The 24,287-nt window shown below is 38.2% G+C and overlaps 1 long non-coding RNA gene across 1 annotated transcript in view; it reads right to left on the bottom strand.

Annotated features, from left to right (window-relative positions):
* Positions 1-24,287, bottom strand: part of LOC149748142 (uncharacterized) — a 263,147-nt gene that overhangs the window by 145,931 nt on the left and 92,929 nt on the right. Inside the window, exons 2-3 of the long non-coding RNA XR_016394553.1 lie at positions 8,243-8,325; positions 2,382-2,486 (exon numbers count right to left, since the gene is read on the bottom strand). This is a non-coding gene — a long non-coding RNA (uncharacterized LOC149748142). The remainder of the gene's footprint in view (positions 1-2,381; positions 2,487-8,242; positions 8,326-24,287) is intronic.

Genomic DNA, 24,287 nt, shown 5'->3' with positions numbered 1-24,287 from the left:
TTCAAGGTGGGAAATTTGTGAGATAATTAAGTCATGAGGGTATAGCCCTTGTGACAGGGATTAGTGCCTTTATAAGAAGAAACATGAGAGAGATGATCTCTCTCTCACCAACATGTGAGTATACAGCAAGAAGGCATTCATCTGCAAAGCAAGAAGAGGGTCCTCAGCAGGAACAGAGCCAGCCAGCACTGAGATTTTGGACTTCCCAGCCTCCAGAAATGTGAGAAATGTTTGTTGTTTAAGCCACTCAGTCTATTTGTTATAGCAGCCTGAACTAAGCAGTCTCATAAGGACTTTATATATAACTTATTTAATCCTCATAGTCATATACAGCCAATTCTCATTATTCATGGCCATTATGTTCTACAATACTGATCTGATGTTTCTAGGAGAAATAAAGGGTTAGGTTCCTGAAAGCATCTGGTTGAAATATTTTCTTTGACTGGTCAATACATAATCTTGTTTTATGTGTGTTTCTGTTGAAGGACACTTTATTTAATATATGATATTGATTAATTTACATTGAACTCATGGCCAATAGCACTCAGACCAACTCATGCCTGAACAAAGCTTCTCTAATGCATGTATTTTCTCCATAAGGCACATCACAGCCCTCTTGCACTTAGAAGCACCAGATAGCACTTAATACTATGTTTAGGGTCATTTTAAACAGTGAAATCACCAATAAAAGCACAAATATGTTAAACATGTGGCACTAAATAGACCATAAAAAGGACAACTGTTTACGGTATGAGAGCTGAAACAAGTCAGAGCATCACCTTGTCCAACCTCAGCTGGGAGTGTGCATGCTGGGCAACTCAAAATTTTCACCTTTCTTTGCATGCTTGCAAATGACCACAAAAACACCATGAGTATTGATCTTGGGGTCATAAATAAATTGTAGCGAGAGTAGGTAAATTCACAAACATGGAATCAGTGAATAATGAGTGCACAGGATGAATGCCTGTGTTCCCCCCGAATTTGTATGTTGAACCTCTACCCCCCAGTGTGGCTGGACTTGGAGGTGGGGCATCCAAGCAAGTAAATTAAGGTTAAATGAGGTCATAAGGGTGGGGCCCTGATCTGATAAGATTAGTGCCCTTAGAAGAAACATGGCAGAGCTCCCCACTCCAGCTTATAAATATTGAGAAGAAGCCACATGAGGACATGGTGAGAGGGAAGCTGTCTGCAAGCTGGGAGGAAAGCTCTCACCAGAAACTAAAACGGCCTGAACCTTGATCTTGGACTTACAGGTTCCAGAATTGTAAAAAAAAAAAAAAGTAAATTAAATCTCTTTTGTTTAAGATAATCAGTCTATGGTATTTTATAATAACAGCTGAGTAGACTAAGACAATGAGGATCAACTATACTATTATAACTCCACTTTAAGGATGAGGAAATTCAGGCACAGAGATCATATGTAACTAGGACATAATGATAATATCTACTATATTTAATGGACCAGACTTCAAACCTAAGCAGTCTGAGTCCAGATTACATGATTTAAGTGCTGGAACATGTTGCTGGACTACTTCCCTTGATGAGACCACATGATTAGGCTGCCCTTCCATTTGAGCTCTGAAAAACACCTCTTCCTTTCCTGACAATATAGGTTCTCCTGCAGCTGTCAGATTCCCTAATGGCTCAAGACTTAACAAAAGAGCAGAATATAGATATGACACATTCTTTGAGAGCTGGGAGATGATCCTCCTGCCTGGATAGGACTGGAACACCAGTTCTCTCAGCTCCCTGCAGTGAGTCAATCTCCTCTTGAAAATTTCCTCTCCTTGGTCATTTTGTATCCATCAACCAGGGAGAAAGCTTTCCCAGTGCACTGCCCATATTACTATATTGTAACAATTGAAACTATTAATTACTTTCTTTCCATATGTTTGAGTGCAGCCAACATACTTTATTTAGTGATACTTGAGTTCATTGATTCTTAATACTTTTTGGTTCATGGACCATTTTGATAATCTCAGGAAAATGACTGACAGATTCCCCCAGAAAAACGCACATGCAGAATGACATCGAAGTTTTGCATAAATTTCAGAAGCTCAGGTACCTTCCCCCTTCTGAAAACCCTTGCTGTATTGATAGCCATCTCATTGACACAGGAAGGATGGAAGCCTCTGCTCGACTCAACACAGTGTTAATGACAGCAAATGGACCATCTAGATGGGAAGGATGGGCATGAATGTGAAGGTGAGTCTCTGGTCATTGCAGAGCCTCTTTCATTACATCAGGCTTACCTTTATCAGGTTTCATTACATCAGGCTTACCTTTATCTTGTATTTCAACACCTCATCTTTATTCTCACAGTCCTTTAGCTGTTTGCAAGCCCTTCTCACTCTTAAACAGGAGCAAAGCACAACACGTACGTGTAAAGAAAGAAACGTTCTGCTTCCCTTCAGAGGCGCATTGGTTTCTGAACCTTGGGAAATGGGTGATGTTACCACATGGTCAGGCAGAGTTTCCAATGGCAACTGAAAGCAGAATAGCAGGAAACCAGTTCAACAGCTGACACCAAAATGCTTTTCCATATGTAAAGCTGTCTTAAACCCACAAGAGACACTGAGAATAAACTTTGTGCTTTCTTTTCTTTTTGCTTAATACCAAATGGGTCAGAGAGAAGCGCTGGACACTTTTAAAAATGCACTTATAATTTTGAATCCAAGCTGTGAGAGTACCCATTGGAGACAACTGTTCTCTCATGGCCTGCTTTGAATAAACAATCACGGCTCTGTGTGATATTACTTCTTAACTAGATTCTAGCATTGAACTCTTGGCTCGCCATGGTTACTTGCATTTTAAACCAGCGTCTCCTTTTCCTTCCCCTTGGCTAAGATTCCTGCTTACTTGGCAGTGGCTCCTTCTCATTTGAACTTTTGCCCTCTTTTAATCTCCACCAAATTTTAGTCTAAAAGAACCTTTCACAGGCACTTTTTGTTACTCTGAGTTTCTTTCTTGTGTGAGAACCAGCTTAGGGAGCTGGTTACTGGAAAACACTCAAGGGCCTCTCTTCCTTCTCTGGGAAGCCACCAGTGACAGGCTGTTTTGTGTGTGTAATTTCCTTTAAAAAAAAAAATCGAGGAAGCACAAGATGCAAGCTGTTTGCTGAAAACAAAATGTTTGCTTTCAAAAGCAAGTGAACACACACATATTTGCATCTGTCCATGTGACTTTGTTCTTGTCCATTCCAGGGCTGCTCCTCCTTATTTCCCTAGCATATAGCACTGCTGAAATTATTTCAGATCAAAAGCCAAACCAGTGAAGACTTTACTCCCTCCCAACTTCCCATACCAGTTACATTTCAGAGAGGCATTCCAGGTCCTCAACACCTGTGGAACCCATTTCCCTTTCAAAAGAGGAACCAGTATGTCAAGCCCTCTTCTCATTTAACAGTTAGATGATCTGCTTCCTACTTAAGCAGAGCCTACCGTTTACTCGGAACCTCATGCTTCTGCCTGTCCATTCTGTGGATTCACGCCCATGCCTGAGCTACAGACACTCCGTTCTGTTGTGCTCTCCTTGCTCACTCTAGCCATGCCTAAGCACCCAGACATGGCAGTTCCTTTCCCTGGATCAAATGCACCATCTCTCTACATTCCTTTTCCTGAACCTCAGAACATATAGGTCTGTTCAGAGCCACGAGCCCCACCAACAATCCAGTGTCCAACTGAAGCTGGAACCTACTTCACAGCCTGATAATTCAGTTCTACAAATTCTCCTCTACCCTTTGCTGAATATTCTAGACCTTCTCTCTCTTTCTTTTCACTCTGTCACTCTCAGTGACCTTCTTGCCTTCTACTTGACTCAGAAGATAGCAGTCTACTGGCTTACAATACTCCTTTTGCTCACACTCATTCTTTATTCACACCCATCATCCAGTCTTATAGGGAGAAAAACTTCCTCTTTCAGAAAGCCAATCCCTCCATCTGTGTGAGCTCTTGATAAAGTCCTTCCAGATGCAGAGGAGCTGTGCTCCACATTTTCTTCACAATCACACCTATTTACTGTCTATCAGCTCCTACTCTCCTGCCTTCAAACATGCTGAAGTTATTAACAACAACAATAGCAAATTTCCAAGCAAACGTTCCTGCTCTGTATGTTCTTCTAACTACCATCTAGCTTCTTTCCATCCTTATAACCCCACACTTGAATTGTCTCTACCTGCCACTTTTATCCCCTCGTTCCCCCTCCTCTGCTCTCTCATGCCCTTTCGCTCGCTTTCATCTTCACCACCCTCCTAGGAATTTTCTTATGAAGGTCATCGATCAACACAAGGTTGTTTCCTTCATGTTCAGTCTCATCTTCTCCACTACAAATGGCCTGCTTTTAAGATAAAGCTCTTATTTTCTGGTTATCACAATGTTTTGATTTCCTCTCCTTTTATGCCTTCTGCTTCTTTATGGGTTCTGCTTTCCAAGGCTCATTCCTTAACTCAGTTACATTTATAAAAAAATTTTTTTGGATGTTGGCTCCATCATAACTCAAATGTAATGAGATGTGAAATAAGACTTTTCTTATTATCTGGAGACTATAGCTCAAGCTTCAATCCCAAGGATAATATGTCGTAGGAAGGGCTGATATTCACCTAGTAGCTAAAATATAGACATACTTCTGGGCAGTTGGTAAACAGACACTTCCCTTAGCTCTACCACTCCACTACCTTGGCCTCTTCCCTGGAACCTCCCTGATTTTCTAATGATCCAGCAAATAGACAGTGGATCCTGGATCATCAAGGCCTTTCCAGAATGATGTTTTAATATCATGGTCTGAATCCATTCCAATGGTCTGCCATGGTGGCCATTAAACACACTGAATATCTCTGTCAATAAGTCTCTCTATGTTCTAAAAAGCAGCCAAAAAGTTAACCTCAAAGGTTTCCTAAGAAGTGATCAGATGGGAACTTTTTTCCTTCACACCTTCCCCATCCACTCTATATAAGCAAAAGATAGGAGTGCCTGGAGAGGGAGATAAGTTGTGGAAGGAGAAGTATCCACCTAATAACAAGTGCTGTTACCAGGAAAAATGCATATGAAGAAGGGAAGGAAGGTTTTCCCCACTAACCAAGTAAGAGGGGCTCCCTGAGGCTTTGAATGTCTGCAAAAGAAACCAGATCATACCCTCAAATCGGATACTTTCAAGATGCAGATTTTTAGCCTTACTCAGTGCATCAAATTTTGATGAAGGAGGCCTTGGCAGCACTTGCCATTTAGGAGGAATTTATGTGTGTTCCTGAAGTTTGACAGTGTCCATAAAAATAGGTATTGGAACCTGCTGCCCATCTGGAAAAATCAGAAGATAAATGGCTGGCTGCGGTTGCCTTTTACGGCAAGACAAGGAAGAGAGAGTGGCTTGGGGAGTCGAGTACCCATAGTCTGGCACGAAAACAAGGAATGAATTTCTTTTTAGACTAAGTGATCTTGAGCTGTCTTGATGGACTCAAACTTTAAAAAATGCTTCTGGGGAAGTGGGGATGCGAACAGGATGGATCCCTCAGGACAAAGGCTAAAAGGATGTCACTCTTGGTCAGCTGGAAAGTACATCACCCATGTCATGAAGCAATGATCTGGAACAATCTCAGTGAACAGTGTTTGGAGATATTGGCTGAAGAACTCAAAAAAATGTTATACATGAGAAAGCAGTATTTAGAAGCTTGCTATAATGGAGAACACACTGGCCATTTCCTATTAGCCAAGAAAGAACTACAAAAAACAGCAGCTAAATAAAGGCTTGAAAGAGGAAGGGAGAAATCCAAAGTTGAGTTCATGGCTTGTTCCCTACGGCAGGCCAGAGCCATGTGTCTAGCCTAAACCGTGAAAAGAAAGACTCTCAAATCAAATTAGATAAGAGACTGGAATTTTTATTTAAACTTGTTGAGAATTTTTTACTTTCTGAAAGTGAGCGATATGTACCTAAATATTCTTATAATCTAAAATGACTAGGAAACTAAGAATCACCTCAAAAAATAATAGGAATAAATTAGAGATATGACTAGCCATGTTAAAAGACAGAAATTAGAGAAAATTATTTTCTCTGTGTACCCCTGCTCAATGACTAGTTATACATGTTTTCAACTATTTTGATTACTAATGCACTTTTATTATTGATATTGCGATTTATAATAAGAAATAAATATTTGGTCTTTGTCCATTATCCCTGGCACATAGCTCCTAAAAACCTTGGACTTTCTTAAGTGATGGGAGTTGGGAATGTGTCTTTTGTTATGCTAATGAGGTGACTTTTGGACACAAGCAACCACAGAATTAAAGAGTTGGAACTTTCAGTCCCACCCCCGAATGACCCCCGGGGAGAGGAGAAGGGTTGGAGGTTGAATCCTGTTTACTATTTTTATCATTAGTAGATAGCATGATACATGGAAATTCAACAAATCATTTTTGAATTAATTAACTGTTAAAATAAGTAAATTTAGCCATAGAAAAGAACTGTCAGTCTCATTACCTATTTTACATTCCTATACCAGCATAGCCAGGAATTAAATGGGCTTGACTTTTGAACAAAACCAAGGAACAGGATAGTTTCATATAAAGAGAAATGGATTATTCTAGAATAAATATCCAAAGAAAAGAAAAGAAGATTTTCTTTGTGAAACACCCATCAGCTAAATTCTCTTCTGGAATCAAAATTCCATACACCTCTCAAAGATGCCCAATAATGTGAACTAAGTGGATTTTGGAATGGCTGGCTGATGGATGATGACATTAGCTGACTTTGGAATGTTCGGGGTTTATACCTCAATTATACATCACGTTCCATCAAATCTAACATGACGTTAATTGTTATAAGCACCATTATTTTACATACCTTCAAAAAAGAAAAGAAAAACCTGCTGATTATGATACAGTGTTTAGGAAATTTCTACTGTAAGATATACTTCAATATTAGAGATATTAAAATGTGAAAAAAATGTGTATCTTAAACTCAATTAAATATGTTAGATAAGAGTCAGAATTGTAGACTGAGGAAGAACCTAAGACTTCATCCAATCTAATCTTCATCAATTTACAAATGAACTGAGAACTCAAAAGAGTTTAAGTACAGACAGGTACACAGAAATAGAGCAAGTCAATCAACCTGTGAGACCAGATGGGCTGCTTTGTTTCAGTGTTAACATTTCATAATTCTGTGCACTAACATTAATATTAAAAAAGAGACTCAGGGGAAATATATATCATCATAATATGACAAATGTCTCCTTTTTATGTTAGAGATAGATAATTTATCTCAACAAATATGTAACTTTAAATTCTCTATCCTCAAATACCTGAATCCTAGCATCTTCCCCAGTGAATCCAGGGTTTGCCTAGAAGGAGAAACCTGAATCCAGTTTTTGGTCATCAAGGAAATACCTAATGAGATGTATGTAAGTCTAATGGTATACTGGATTTCTTTTCCTCTGTTCCTTAAATATCTTTCATCGGATCAAAGACTATTTTTATGGTGTTAGGCTATGTGATATTTCACATGAAGAACAAATCAAATTTGCCATAATTATGATACATTTAAAATTCACTACTTCTAATGGCAACTTTAAACTTGATTTTCTTCAGTAAATTTTAGCCTGCTTGCCACACAGCGCTATAAGTCCTGTTTTAAAAAACCACTTATTCACCTTCTCTTTCTTTCATTTTCCCCTTCCCTTAACACCGCAATTGAAAAACTCCCCCTGGCCTCCACCCCCTCTCAAGTTCCCCCACCTACCTGAAACCTCAGGCCCTCCTTTCATTACCTTGCTAATAACAAAAGCATCTTCATTTTCTCTGGAACTCATGCAGAAGAAACATTTTAAGCTCAACTAAATAATTACCCATCTATTTTCTATTTCCTCCCAAGGAAAAAAAAAATCCTGATTGACTGAAAAATCACCAGGTTGTTGTCACCAGAATCCTTAATGTGAAACCTTCCTTACAATCTTCCTTCTTCAGCTTTCTGGTTTTGATGTGGGAAGTGGCAAAATTAAGGGCATTTGTGGGTTGTATTAGATAAATGAAGGCGTATTTAATTGAACCAGTCATCGTGAATGCATTCAGCATATGACTGACATGCCAAAGGGGACCATGCGCATGAGTGCTGCGTGGTTATCTTCCAGTTTGCCACCGACCCCTTCAGCAGGCCTGCGAGGTACCTGGAGGAATGCACTCAAAGCAAAAGGCTCACAGTTCAGGGGCAACAGCTGGGAGGATGGTCGGGGGCTGCCAGCTACAGAATGACGTACCCAAGCAAGTAAAGACAAAGCCTTTCTTGGCAGATACCAATTCCAGTTGCTCCATCATCTTCATTTTGCAGCAAACACTCTGCCTAGAAAGGATGAAAGAAAATCATTATTTTAGTGAAGAATGCCTCTGACAACGCCACCTCAAAATTGTCTATTAATCCTTACTACTTACAAATACATACGTACATACACGGAACACACACACACACACACACACACACACGTATATATACACACACATACATACAGAGCCAATATTTTAATTGGCAAAAAGCCCTTTCTGAAGCCAGAGTTGGCCCCTGAATGAGACTGTGATTTAGCAAAGTGTGACTTGCTGTCCTCTCACTTCTCTTAATGCCACCTTTCTTCTCCCTGTCTCATCTCAAAATGTCTCATTCCTGTTGTCTCTGACAGGTTTAAACTTCTTCCTGCTAATGTGCTTACTAATAACTAAGTACATATTTCAAAATTACTACCATATCTGAGGCCTTTTTACTGGTAGCGAAAGGGTCTTCAAGGGCTGAGAGTAATTCAATGTGAAATGTGAACTTGGTAACTGGGAATTAGAAAATAAATCTCATTATTTCTTGGTCTTCTCAGCAGTTTGGTGGCCAAGAGGAGTCTATTTTATATATCATTTTCTTCTGCCAAAATACATTATCCATAGATATTTTCAAAAATATGGGAGCTGGAAAAGATCTTAACAGTCATCTTAAAGGATCTCCACATTTTATAGACTTAGAAACTGAGGCCCAGAGAGGCAAGAGAGTTATTGCCAGAGGTAGTCCCCACCCATCATCAGATTCCCAGGATAGTAGTTTCTAGAAATCTTGTCCTGCTAAAACTAACATTGCTTAAGGGCCCTGAATTTCTGGCACTTAGAAAGTTAAATAATTTATCATATGTCATTTGGGAAGGCTGAAGAACTATGTCTAACTTAAGGACCCCCGTGTTTGATGGCATATCCAAACTCAACCAGTTTATTTCTATCAACAGGTCAACGGTTGCTTAAAAGGAGTCTTTCAACTTAATCCTATGGAGCCACATAGCCCTTGATAAAATGATATTGAACACCTCTGTGGTGGAAAGAAGCAGTCTGCTCCAATCCTCTAGGTGAGAAAGTCTTTCTAAAATCTTTTTGGCTATTTGCTTCGAGCACTATGGCTGACCAGGTGCTCTGAAGTCCTCCTTCTACTATAGTTTACCCAGGACACAGTCTTCAAAACACTGTTGTTTCCATTTGAGTTGGTGGAGATTTTCAGATTCCTTCCTTAACCCCTGCCATGGAAATTAGAGTGGATAACTGGGGACGGTAATCAGGACTCAGAAGGAAAAGGCATGACCTGAGGATGGATCAGGATCATAGCACTGCTGCTGGGGACTGAGTCTTGGGCAAAAGCAAAGTAGGCAAGTTAAGTCTAAGATTTTTGAACTGGCTGACGGCTTTCAAGGTAAACCGAAGTTTCCAGCTATGGGCAACCAAAGCCACAGGCAGAAAGCACACCCACTCTGAAAGAAAGTCTTCTCAATTTTGAACCTACAAAATCTCACCAAAGAAATCAAGTAATGTGTTCATAATCAAAGATCATTAGCAAACAAAAAGGCGAGCTGTATTAGTTACCTGTTGCTGTATAACAAATTATTTTAAAACTTAGCTTTAAATGATAATAAATATTTATTATATCCCTCAGTTTCTGAGGTTCAGGAACTTGAGGATCTGCAATTTGGGTCCTGGCTCAGGGTCTCTCAAAAAGTTGTGGTCAGGGCTTCCCTGGTGGCGCAGTGGTTGAGAGTCCGCCTGCCGATGCAGGGGACACGGGTTCGTGCCCTGGTCCGGGAGGATCCCACATGCCGCGGAGCGGCTGGGCCCGTGAGCCATGGCCGCTGAGCCTGCGCATCTGGAGCCTGTGCTCCGCAACGGGAGAGGCCACAACAGTGAGAGGCCCGCATATCGCAAAAAAAAAAAAAAAAAAAAAAAAATGTTGTGGTCATCTGAAAGCTTGACTGGGGCCGAGGATCCACTTCCAAAGGGACTCACTGACTTGGTCGGCATGTTGGTGTTGGTGTTGCTTGTTGGAGGCCTCAGTTCTCTTCCATGTGAGCCTCCCCCTTGGGCCAGCTAAGTGTCCTCAAGACATGGTAACTGGTTTCCCCCAGAATGCACGATCCATGAGAAAGGTATTCAGGCAGAAGCTATTCTACTTATGTGCCAATCTTTGATGAAAACAAGGACAAATTTACTTGTAATCTTGGGGCAAATTTAAGGCTAACCATGAATGAAAAAAATAATAAGTTCAATTACGTTAAAATTAAGAAATTCTGTTCATCAAAAGGCATCATAAAGAGAATGAAAAAAAATAAATAGCAAACTAGGAGAGATATTTACAACTCACTTAAACAATGTATTAGTATTCAGAACACATAAATAATATCTACAAATCAATAAGACAGAAAACCCAACAGAAAGCTAGGCAAAGGCCACTAAGAAAAATAAACAAGGGTGGACAATATATATGTAAAAAGGTTCTCAATCTAGTTAACAATCAAGGAAATAGAAATTACAACCATAATGAGGCACAATTTTACACCTATTTAGTTGTTTCAAATCAGAAGATCTGATAACACCAAGTGTTGGAGAGGAAGTGAATCAACAAGAAGGGCGACACTAGATTGTTACAATTACTTGGGAAAACAATTTGGCAATTTGTTATGATGAATATTCACACACCTCATCTCCACCCAACAGTTGTATTTCTAGGTCAGTGATTTTGATCCTTGGAGAATATTTGGCAATGTGTGGAGACATTTTCGGTTGTCTCAACTGAAAGGCACTACTGGCATCTAGTGGGTAGAAGCCAGGGATGCTGCTAAACATCCTACAATGCAAAGGACAGCTCTATACAATAAAGAATTATCTGGCCCCAAATGTCAACAGGGCCACCATCAAGGAACCCTGTCCTAGGTATACAGACAAGAGAAACTCCTGCACATATGTGCACCAGGAAACATAGAATATATTCAAAACAACTACCACAAACTAGAATACTTCCCTTTTGACAAGAGAATAAATAAATCAACTATGAAATAGTTATTCAGTGAAATATATACGACTGAACTACAGCTACAGACAATAACGTGAGCGGATTTTAGTGATGTGATGTAAAGGGAAAAAGAGTAAATCTCATAAGAATCCAATGTGATATATTTAATGTAATATTCAAAAACAAGAAAAACTAAAAAATCTGTTATTTAGGGATACCTATAAACATATGCTTAAACTACAAATATAGGCTAGGAAATGATAATATAAAATTCAAGGTACTAGTTACCTCTTGTGTAAGACAAAAGGAAAACCGTGGAGGTGGGTGAAGATAAACAGAGGAACACTGTTGAACACTTGGATTGTATAATGGGTTCACAGTTGTTTATTACATTATCATACTTTACAACTTGCATATAGATATAGATATTTACATACATACATATATGTCATATATCATTTTGTACCAACTATTATATTAAAATGTAAATAAACTGAAAAAATTATTCATGGCAGAAGTTGTAAGGATGGGATATACAATATGACCACACGAGTAGCTTTGAAATTAGGGCAATAAGTGGTTAAGAATCCACCTGGCAATGCAGGGAACACACGTTTGAGCCCTGGTCTGGGAAGATCTCACATACTGCAGAGCAACTAAGCCCGTGCACCACAACTACTGAGCCTGCACACCACAGCTACTGAAGCTCGCGTGCCTAGAGCCTGTGCTCCACAACAAGAGAAGCCACTGCAATGAGAAGCCCACGTACCGCAACAGAGTAGCCCCCGTTCGCCACAACTAGAGAAAGCCCGCGGGCAGCAACGAAGACCCAACACAGCCAAAAATAAATAAATTAATTAAAAAAATAATAAATTAGAGCAACAAACTCACTGTTTATTTGGAGAGGAGATGCAAATACAAAAAAATTCAATATTTTTGTATTAAGAGTCAGGCTTAAAATGGAGTGTAATTTGCCCAATGTTTTCCTTCCTGGCAGTCCACTATAATACCAATCCCCACACAAATATTGTTGGCCTAAGCACCCCTTACTCTGAGATTTATCAGCAATAAACACAGGGCAAATAAAAGATAACATGAAAATTATAAGATATTTTTCCTCTTTCTGTATAATGTGATCATACACTGGTAGGGGCATAATAACGTTATGTAACAAGAGGTGAGAAAGTAAATGATCTGTAGCTTTCCTTGTCCCCTAGGACAAGGGTGTCTTAGGGAAAACCCTGATTCCTTTTAAAAATCAAAGTTTCAACACAGGGTACTTTAAACCCTAGGTTGGCAAATTAAGGTAGCCCACATAATCTGAAGTGCCATGACCACTTATTAGCTTTAAGCAAAATTATAAAGATTTCCTTCCTTTTTTCTTTATGCTTCTCTCATTTTATTCTAACCAGGTTTTACAAGTGCCAACCTGCCCCCTTGTTCCTGTTCTCAGCTGACTTTCAAATAATCCCTGCTAGAGTGTTAATTGAAAAGTAAGGTATTAGCTGATTATAGCTTGGTATGATGCCTCCTAGGCTGCTTTTCATTTTCACAGGGGACTCATAAATGTTGGTGTGGGTAGCAGGGAGTGAAGGCTAAGAGATGACCTTCGTGAAGCTATAGCTAACTCCAACACCTGAAGAAGCAAATAAAGAATATTTGTTATGCAGCCTCCGAAAGGTTGGCAAAACCTTGCTTCAGGCCCTGTTTAAACATCCAGGCTCTGTCTACCACTTTTGGAACTGAGCTGCAATAAAACCTCTTACTTCCCTGACCCAAGAGGGAATATTTTATAAATTATAGTGTAGTGAATTATTTGGTCAACATTTAGACCTGAAATACCCTGAAGATGAGAAAGTTACAGAAAAAATAGATTTGGAGAAAGTACAAAGGCGAAAATTAATCAATAAAATGCTTAATGGTGTAAAGGGAAGAAACTTTAAGTGTCCAAGAATAAATGTCGAGTATTTCAACAAAACCCAGAAGGACTGAAGTTGAAGCTGTATAGAATAAAAAGGTGGGGGGTGCAGATAGAGAAGACTACTGTGGAGAATACAAGTGTGTCTTGTATCTTTATTTACAAAATAATTCTTCTACCACTTCCCTGCTTCACAGTACCTGATACTAGTAACTGCTCTGCCAGATAAGAAATGGTATCAGCCTTGTATAAAAGAGGTATCCCTGAATCAGGATGTGTAAGCCAACAGGAAACAGCTAGAATCAAATCCAAATGTGCAGTCCTGGTTTTTAAACTTCACTGTGCATAATCATCTAGTGGTATTTAAATAAAATGAAGATTCTAGGACCCTAGCTGAGGTGATTCTGATTCAGCAGCCCTGCATCATGGCCTGGGAGTCTGCATTTTAGAGCACTCCAGGGGAGTCTAATGCCTGCAGAGGGCCACAGTGAAACAGGCTTAAGGAAGCCGAACCTTGGAAATTAACAAGACAATTTAAAATTTATATGTTAATATACAAGGCCAATTATAGCCAAGACGTTTTAGGAAAAAAACCCTACGAAAGTAAAAAGACTTACAGTACCAAGTTTATTATAAAACTACAGTAATTATGACACTGTGGTACTGTCACAATACTCCAACAAACAATGAAATATAATATGGAGTCTAGAAATAGATAGATGATAGTCAGAAAAATCTATATATCTACTTGATTTACAATAAAGGTGACATGGTTGATTGAGCATTGTGGAAAGGATGATCTTTTCAACACATGGTTCTAAGTCAATATTACATCCATATTGAAAGAAATAAATCTTGATCCCTATCACACACAATACACAAAATCAATTCCAGTCTTCCCAAGGCTGTCAGTCTTTACCAGGTATACATTTCATCAGAAAGAAAAGGATCAAAAGTCTAATCAGAGGTATATGTCTTTTAATAAGCCTTATTTTCATTTGTATTGAATTAGTAATTTAGGTAATCTTGTTTATTGAGAATAAGATTAAATCTTTAAGTATATTTTGGAAATTTTATTTTCCTCTCTCCACTTTCCCCCCATTTCTTTCCCCTTCTTCCTTCCCTTCCTCCTTTACTTTATGCTCTCCCACCATCTACACTTTTACTCTTTTAACTACATGCATCAGATATCAGGGTAACAAATCAGCAGCTCCACATACCAAATCTGACCTATAGAACTATTTTAAAACAAATCGTGTTTTTTTTTTTTTTTTTTTACAAAAACCCTGTTGTCAACATGATTGTGAGATTTCACAGAAAATTTAATTATGGGACATTTCTTGAAAATTTGGGAGATCTAGCTACCCTTAGCCAGCAGTAGTCCAAGGCAACTGCCTACTGGATTTTGTGCTTTAGACAGGGCAGCCCTCTCAGATTCACTTAATCCTCACTAGGCCTGCTTTACTAGTATATATGACCTGCCTGACTCCTGTAAGAAGTTGTATTTAAGATCCCTGTTACCATTAATGCTTGAATAAAATAGCTAGATGTAAAAACATGTTTCTAAAAAATTATAGATACATAAATGTCAATATTGTTTTCTATTTATATACAGTTTTCAGTGTTCTACATATGGTAGCTAAAAAGATTTTTTCTTCTTTGCCTTTAGTTTTTGGGCATAAATCCCACAGGAACATTAGCTCAAATTTACAGATACTGTGTGCTACAGATAAAATTGTTGCATTTAAAACCATATGTCACACTGAACTGTTCAAGAGGCATCAAGCCTTCCTTTCTCGCAGATCTTTGAAGATATAATTTTATGCTCAGTTAAGATGGAAAAGAGCATTAGGTTGGAATAGAAACCTATTTACTGTGGATGCATTTCACTAAATTATTTCACCAAATTACTAGGTAGAGAGACATTAATACAGTGTGGTAAAAGATAACTTTTTCAATTTACGTATGTCTTCCACTATATTAATCAACTGCTAGGGATTATAAGTGTGATAGCAGCAGCATAAATGAGGACACCCCAAAGAGTCTGCCTCTTGTTTATTTACACATTCATATTTACATTTTAAAGATTACAATAAGAACCTCAATTCAGAAAGTGGCTTTGATTCATTTAACACTTTATGGGAATTTTTGTTCTATTTCAGGCCATCATTATATTATGGCTATAGAAAGGCATAAAACTCTATTACTGTTTCATGGAGTCAAAAAAAGTCAACTTGAATTGTACAAAGTAAGTAGTTCATATCTGTGAAAAGTCCTTCAGGAATAAGATGCATTTCACTATAACTATTTTCATTCCCATACACATAACTTGTATTTTTATTTTCAGACACAAAAGCATGTAATGGGAGTGAATGTTTTAAGAAAATATGACCCCGAGGGCCCTGTTCGCTTCAGAAGTACATTTCATACAAAACACGATTCAAATGACAACCAAACTGAATTCAGATCACAGCCTTGCAAGGTTAGCTTCATTCAGCAGTTACACACACACACACACACACACACACAAGCATTTTTTTCCTATCAAATGACAGGTCAAAATATGGAAAACTGGAAGTGACCATAGAGTACATCAGTGAAAAAATGTAGCTTAGTGGTCACCAGAACCCCTACACCACTTAACCGACCTAAGTCCTGAAAACAGTGACACTAAAATTTTAATGTTCTAAATAAATTTTTACGACTGGAGTAAATAAAAAGAATGAATAGACAGTCTGGGATACATACATACACAACCAGCCTAAGGCAATTTCTGACTTAGGAATGCCTGGACCACAAATCGCCACCATCACCATTTTGACTCATCTCTTTTAGGACTGACAACTCATCCCCAGCATCTCACTTCGCCGGGTCCTTTACACTCCCACTCCAGCCCATTTCCTCTCCTCCATCCTGTCCCAGTTGTTTATTTTGAGCTCTAGGGTCAAAAAGAAATTATGACAACCCCTCCCCACACTCCCATCTCTGCCTCTTTCACTGTCCCAGTGTGCTGAGTGAGAAGGAAAAGAGGACGTAGCCCTGAAAATGTGAAATGGGGATAGAAATCTAAAAAGGAAACTTTTATAAGCTTTTGACAGTCCATTATCATCCACAATTCCCTTCTTTCACATAAACTTCATTCTGAACCTGCTCTTCAAAGCCCTGCATCCTTAAACATATTTAAAGCCCTTCTCCAGCTAAATTTCCTCTGGCCAGAGCATCTATCTTCAAAAGTATTCTTCCAACTCAATAGCCTTTTGTCCTCCTCTAGCTCCGAAGAGGCCCCCATCAGTTAATACTCCTCCTTTTAAATCTAAAAGTGCTTACCAAGTCTTCTGAATTTATAACCTTACTTTGCAATCTTCAGAATCCTAATCAATAAATACCTGACAAGTTTCAAACATAAAATGTCATATGAAAATTTCTTCTTACATTGATATGACAGTGAATCCAAAATAAAATTCCCAATAAACCAGTAGTCGAACATTCAACGTCCCTCTTCTTGCTTCTGGGTCATCAATGTTGCTGGGGGAATTTGTATAATGTTATAAAATGAGGACCCTACAAATTTACGGCTTTCAGTGTCACAGGACAGCTAAAGCTCACAGCAAGTCTCTGACCTGACTTCAGTCTTCCTGTTCTCTCAAGCCCCTCCTTCAATATCTTTGTCAGCAAACTTCAAGTGTAAGTGATGTGTGTGTATGTGTGCATGTATAGATAGATAGATAGATAGATGGATAATCTGAATCCAACCAGATGTCTTCTGTGTTCTCCAAATCTGTATCTCTCTTTCCTCTTTTCAAAATCAACATTGCCACTTGGGTCATGCTCTTTATCACATTTCTATCTCCATGGAGACCACACAATTCTAATTTCTCCTATTCTATCATATACCTCTTTCTCTTTGCTGGTTCCTATTCTTCAGCTAATAGATACTGTGGTACAATAAAAGTATATATTTGGACTTTGACCCACGTTCCTAGCATAGAGCACCCCAAACACTTGGAATTCCCTGAGTAATAGGAGTGTCTTTTGTTATTCATAATGAGGCCCTCTAGAACACACCTGAGTCTTTGCTAGTGTGGTGATTCAGGGTGGGTTTCCTAGATAGTCTCAGGATGGGGTGATCACCAGAAAAACCAAACATGTGATTAGAGGGTGGTAACTCTCAGCCCCACCCCACCTTAAACTCTGGGGAGGGGAGTGAAGGGGAGTGGGGCTAGAGATTGGGTTATAAAATCTCCTGAACAATGGGACTCAAAGAGCTTCTGGATTGGTGAACATGTAGAAGTGGGAGGGTGGTGTGCCCAGAGAGGGCATGGAAGCTCTACCCCCAACCGCACCATACCTTGCCCTATGCATCTCTTCCATTTGGCTGTTCCTGAGTTGAATCCTTTGTAATAACCTGGTAAACTTAAATGTTTTCCTGCATTCTATGAGGCATTCTAGTGAATTATCAAATCTGAAGGGGTAGGGGGTACCATGGGGAACACTTGAATTTGTAGCGAAGTTGAACAGAAGTGCATTTAGCTAGGGCAGTCTTGTGGGACTGATCCTTTAAACTTGTGGAGGCTGATGTTAACTCCAGGTAGTGTCAGAAGAGGATTTAATTGTTGGCCATCCAATTGATGTAGAGAAACAGAGAAATATATTCTGGTATATTTCATTCCTAGCTAGCTCTCCTCAAGTCTTTCTTTCTCTTCCCTTTAACTACGTAACTTCTTGAAAGACAAGTCCACAATAGACATTAGCCATTCCTTTCTTCATCTCTTCTCTCCTCTCCCTGCTCTTACCTGCCCTTCTCTCTTCTGCTCTTCTCCCAATCTCTGGGTACGCATCTATATCCCCAGCAGTACCTATGACTTTCATTAAAGCTCCGAGCTTGTATTACCATCTGCTAATTGGATATCTCCAACTAAAGATTTTACAGGCATCTCAAACTCAATATGTCTGAAACTAGATTTATTATCTCCCCTTTGCTAAAATATTCTTCTCTGCTACTTCGGAACCCAGTTAAAAGCATCATTTAGATTAATTACCCATAGTTTTCCCTCTTTGTTCTTCCTGTTCAATATGGACAAGAAGAGTTGCAAAGCACTGGGTTAGAGCTTAGCTATCCGTTTAGCTAAGGATATCCAGCTAACCATAATGCTTCATTCATCAAACATTCAGGAATAACAGAAGTCCGTTTGCATTTGGGTGCTTCATTTGTGTCCCTTTTTGCATTATCTTCTTAATCAAGAAAGGGATCTATAATGACTGTGGATTTCCCTTCTATTTGAAATTCCTTTGTGTTCACATTCCCACTTCAGAAAAGAGGAGGGCAGTGCCAATTTTAATTAAAAATTTCCGGACATCAATTCACCTAGCCAGACATGAATTCCACAGAATGCTCTTCCTTAAAGATTATTTCCTAATTAATACACTGAGTATCTGTTATATTCATCTAAATGGGAAGGGGATGAGAAACTGACGTCACTTTTTAAAATCAGTTTTATTAAAGTATGATCCCCATGCAGTAAGCCACACCTATTTAAAGTATACAGTTCAATGAGATTTGACAACTGTATACATCTGTGTAAAGACCTCCACAATCAAGGTATAGAACATTTCCATAAAACCAAAAGGTTTCCTTATATCCCTTTGCACTAAGGCGCCTCATCTTTCTTTAATATCAAGGAAAAAACGTATCTGCATTCTGTCATTTGCATTTTCTGGAATTTCACATAACTGGAAGCATACCATGTGCACTCTTTCGGATCCAGCTTCTTTTGTGTAGCATGAAGTTTTTGAAATTAAACCATCCTGTTGCATGGATCTTGCTTTTTATCTCCGAGTAGTTTTCTATTGTATAAATTCACCCCAAATTGTTCATCCATTCACCTAGTGATTGACTTGCTTCCAGTTTGGGGTTATAGTGAACAAAGCTTCTAAGAACATTCAGGTACTCATCTTCGGAAGGATATGTTTCTCTCCATTTCTCTTGGGTAAATACCTACCAGTGGAACTGAGGGTTAAATATTCAGTATAGGTTTAACTTGGTAAGAAACTTCCAAATTGTTTAACAAAATGGTTGGAAAGTTTTACATTCCCATCAGCAATGCTGATTCCGTTAATTTAATGATTATGTTTTACAAGTCTTCCATATTCTATTGATTTTATGACTACTTTTAAAAAATTAACTACTGAGAAAGGAGTGTTGAAATATCCAGCTATAATAGTTTGTCTATTGCTAATTTCAGTTTGGTCAGATTTTTCTTCAGGTATTTTTTGAAGCTCTTAAATGCATGAACATTTAAAGTTTTTATATTATTTTGATGAATTGATTCCTAGATGAAATGTTCCCTTTTATTCCTGCTAATATTTCTTTTCCTGATGTGTACTTTGGTCACTGTTGGTACAGCCATTCCAGTTTTCTCTTGATTAGTATTTGCATATTATATTGTTTTCTATCTTTTACTTTTAATCTATCTATATCTTTATATTTGAAGTGTTTTTTCTTATAGACAGCATATAGCCATATCTTGCTTTTTAATCCAGCCTGACAGTCCATGCTTTTTAATTAGAATGTTTAGACTGCTTACATTCAGTGCAATTATCTACAATATTGGGATTATATCAACCATCCTATTTTTTTCTTTTTGTTTCATTTATTCTTTGTTTCTTTTTACTCCTTTTCCTGATTTCTTTTGGATTACTTGAATGTTTTTTTCCATTCCACTTAATCTACACTAATAGCATTTTATTTTTTCAATTTTTTTTTGTCATTTGCATCTTTAACTTATGACAGCCTACTTTCTTTCTTTTTTTTTAACTTTTTATTTTATATTGGAGTATAGCCAATTAACAACATTGTGATAGTTTCAGATGCACAGCAAAGCAACTCAGCTATACATATACATGTATCCATCCTCCCCCAGACTCCCTGCCATCCAGGCTGCCACATAACATTGAGCAGAGTTCCCTGTGCTATACAGTAGGACCTTGTTGGTTATCCTTTTTAAATACAGCAGTGTGTACATGTCAACCCCAAACTCCTTAACTATCCCTTCCCTCCACCCTTCCCCACCGGTAACCAGAAGTTCAGTCTCTAAGTCTGTGAGTCCGTTTCTGTTTTGTAATTATGTTAATTTGTATCATTTCTTTTTAGATTCTGCATATAAGCGATATCATACAATATTTCTCCTTCTCAAAGACGGCTTTCAAATAATGTACCACTTCAGGAATAATGCAAGAAACTTAGAACAGTATACTCATTTTTCTTCTTCTCTCCTTTGTGGTTTCCAATTAGGCCCAATTATAGATCACTTGAAGTTCTTTTATTTTTTATTGTTTTAGTGGTTTTTTTCCTTCATGTCAGTTTGGATAGTGTCTGATGCTAGATTTTCAAGTTCACTAATTTTTTCTTCTTCAGTGTCTAATCCACTTTTAATACAATTGAATGATATTTTTAAATGTATATATTGTATTTTTTCATGACCAGAGTTTGTGCTTTTCTATCACTTGTTTTGCTCATGTTTTTTCTTTAAATTGAAAGAGCATAAGCATATCATTAAAGCCTATTTAAAATCCTTCATCTACTAATTCCATAATCTCTGTGATATGTATTTCTATTTATTGGTTTTTCTCTGTCACTAGTCTCATTTTCCTACTTCCTCACATTTGTAATAGTTTTTATTAGATGCTGAACATGGTGAATTTCCCATTGTTGAATGCTAATTTTGCTGTTTTTTCTTAAAGAATTTGGACTTAGTTATGGCAAGAAGTAACCTGCAGTTCAGCTTGATACTTTCAAAACTTGTTTTTAAATGCTGTTATGATAGGTTTAGAGTTATCTTTACTCTAGATCTAGAGTAGACCTTCCTGTATTATGGTCTGGAAAGTGACTTCAAGCTTTCTGCTATGTTTTCTGGGATGATCATAGTGCTCACCTTGCTTGTTTTCTTCTCTCAGGATCACCATCCTGCTTCATTTTTTGTCTAATGTCTGAAACAGTTGCTTCATATATCTTGTTCATTTTTCTAGTTTGGTTCCCCTTTTCTAGACTTTTATGATGTGAGGATAAATCTGTTAATCCATAATGGCTGGAGGCAGAAAGTCTGACATCTCTTTCCAAAGAGACTTAGTGGGTAGTGATCTCTCTAAAATTTCTTTGGTTTTAAGAGGGAAAAGTTTACCTTTGCATGGCAGAAAACACTTCTTACCCCAAAGTTTACTCCATCTTTGTTGAATGGAAAATAAGTCAGTCGACTGTATGGTTTTTCAGTCTCACACCTATTTGCACTTAGAGAAGCAGAGGTTATTCTCTAAAATTCATACCATTTGTTCAGGAAAAAACACTGACTATTATATATGTTGCATTAGTTACTTACTACTATGTAACAAACCACCCCAAAAGTTTTGTGCCTTTAAGTAACAACCTTTTTTTTTTCTCATGAGTCTACGGACTGATCAGTCAGTTCTGTTGATCTGCGTGGGCTTGCTGTGGCTCACTTACTGAACTGTGTTCAGCTGCAGGTCTGACAGTCTTCTTTGCCGCTCTTAGTTGAATTCTTTCACCTATCTTGGGCCTCAGTTGGGACAACTAAATTGGTTCAGCTTTATTCCATGTGGTCTACATTTGGTCTCATGGTGGTGGCAATTTTCCAAGAGAGCAAATGGAATTATTTAAGGCTTCTTGGACTGGCACAAACTTCTGCTGCACTCTTTTGGCCAACACAAGTCATAGGGTCAGCCCATGTATTCAAGGGTTAGAGAAATAGACCCTACCTCTTGATGGGAGGAAATGCAAGTCATATTGCAAAGGGTTTGGATACAAAAAGCAGTGGAAATTTAGAGCCATTTTTACAATCCACCTACTACATATACTTTACCTATGCAAAATGATCTTATTTTAGGAAATCCACTAAGCTCAGAAAGATTACTGTGATCTGAAGTTTTCTCTCCTGAGCTTCACTAATCATGATGAGTCACTCTAGCATATGGGCAATGAGAACACTAGGAAATCTCATTAATCAGCCATCTATATCTGTCTCCTCTAGCCTCTGCCTATGACTATTTCCATCTCCTTTATTGTTATTTTTGCCAAATCTTAAAAATATGCCATAACCTATGATCAAGCAAATACTACTGAAATGAATACTAAAAGAAATACTAAATGAATAATAATAATAATGTACTAAATGAAAGCTATCCTCAGTGCCTTGGTGAAATACTTTCATTGCACTTTGCACCATCACCCTTATAACATTTATCATATTTTTCCTTTCATTTTAGCTATTTATTTATTATTTATTTATTTATTTATCTTTGGGACTCACTCTTCAAACTTCCCATAGTCCCCAAATCTAGATAACTAAAAGATACTTAGGAGTCTCAGAATTCATTTTACCAATAATGACACTTTTGGCTGCAGCAAATGTCTAGTTTTCCTCATAGCATCACAGCAAATTTTTAAAGATTTTTAAAGAGAGAGAAGGCTAGAGAGCACAGAAGAAGGAGTGGGTGTGGTAGGCAGAATAATGCTCCCCTCCCCCCCCACACACATACATGACCACATTTTGGAGCTGTGGATATGTTACCCACATGGCAAAAGGGACTTTGAGGCTGTGATTAATTAAGGATCCTGAGAGGGAGAAATTATCGTGAATTATCTAGGTATGTCCAACCTAATATCCACCTCCACCTCTCTTGGCTGTGGTCAGAGAGAAATGTGACAATGGTGGAAGAAGCGTCAGGGAGATGTGATGTTGCTGTCTGTGAGGATACAGGAAGGGGCCACTAGCCAAAGAATGCAGATATTCTATAGAAGCTGGAAAATGCAAGGAAATAGATTTTGCTCTGGAGCCTCCAGAAAAAAATACAGTTTTGCCAACACCTTGAATTTAGTCCAGTAAGACCTATGTTGGACTTCTGACCCACAGACTGTAGGATAATAAATATGTGTTGTTGACACCACTGCTTGTGGTAATTTGGTATAGAAGCAACAGGAAACTAGTATGGTGGGAATGCATAGAGATCAGAAGAGACATTTTCCAGAAATGCATGGCTATTCTCAGGTGATCACATTTATGCTTTACTCAAAGGTTCCTTTTAAAGTCACTGAATATAAGCCCCCTCATGAACAGTGAGGTTTTCTCTCCAAGGTAACAGTTATCAACAGAATTTTTTCTTCTCCATAATGTCACATCTCTGTGCACATGCATATATCTGAGAGTAAAATAAAAAACAGAATAAGAGAAACAGAGGTTGTATAGGCAGGTAATGTTATAAGCCTTCAAATCTCCATCACTGTCATTGCCACAAACATTTGCCAACTGCCTGCTACATGGAAGGTATGTTGCTATGTACTGAGGATACAGAACTAAACACTTGGCTTTGACCCTCAATGCAATACCATTCACTTATTTGATGCCTTGCTTAGCTTATTTCTGAGCACTGCTCTTGGGAGGAACTAGTAAATGATTTTTAAAAGTTGACCTTTTTCTGTAATATAGTGTTTAACAATGGCACCTGATTTTCCCAATGATAATGGGTCCTGGAAGGCACTAAATCACCAAAGTGGAACTCTGTCTTATTTCCCATCCTGTGCCTACTAAGGTGAAGATTTAAGTGACATATTTTAGGAAGATCCAACAGAAACTGGAATAGTGAAAGGATCAGCACCAGCTGAAGGCGACAGGCCTATGAGCTTGTGTTAATGAACAACATATTGTGCAGTACCAACCAACTGAATAGAGGTATAGAAAGCCATTCCCAATTGTTGGCGTATGTAGAGAGAGAGTGTCAATAAGGACTTTATTTCTGGCTGAAGGAAAGCTTTTCTTTTTAGAGATATTGATGAAAACTGACCCTTCAAGGAGTGAATGACTTGAAATCAAACCAATCTGTGATACCTTACAGTTGTATAATTTTGAGAAAGTTCCTCAACTTCTATGAGCTTCTGTTTTCTCATTTTTAAAGCATGTGTAATAAATTTCTGAATCACAGAAATGTTATCAGTATTATATCATATGGGGAAAAGATTGCAAAAGCACTTAATGATGTGTTTGGTCCATACACTATAAATAAAAGGTCTTTTATTCAT

This window comes from Delphinapterus leucas, chromosome 10, assembly GCF_059928025.1.
Source record: "Delphinapterus leucas isolate spDelLeu-1000000601 "Yukka" chromosome 10, BTC_Dleu_Yukka2, whole genome shotgun sequence".
Taxonomy (NCBI): domain Eukaryota; kingdom Metazoa; phylum Chordata; class Mammalia; order Artiodactyla; family Monodontidae; genus Delphinapterus; species Delphinapterus leucas.
The sequence above is the reverse complement of the archived record's forward strand: the minus strand, read 5'-3'. Positions and strand labels throughout refer to the sequence as shown.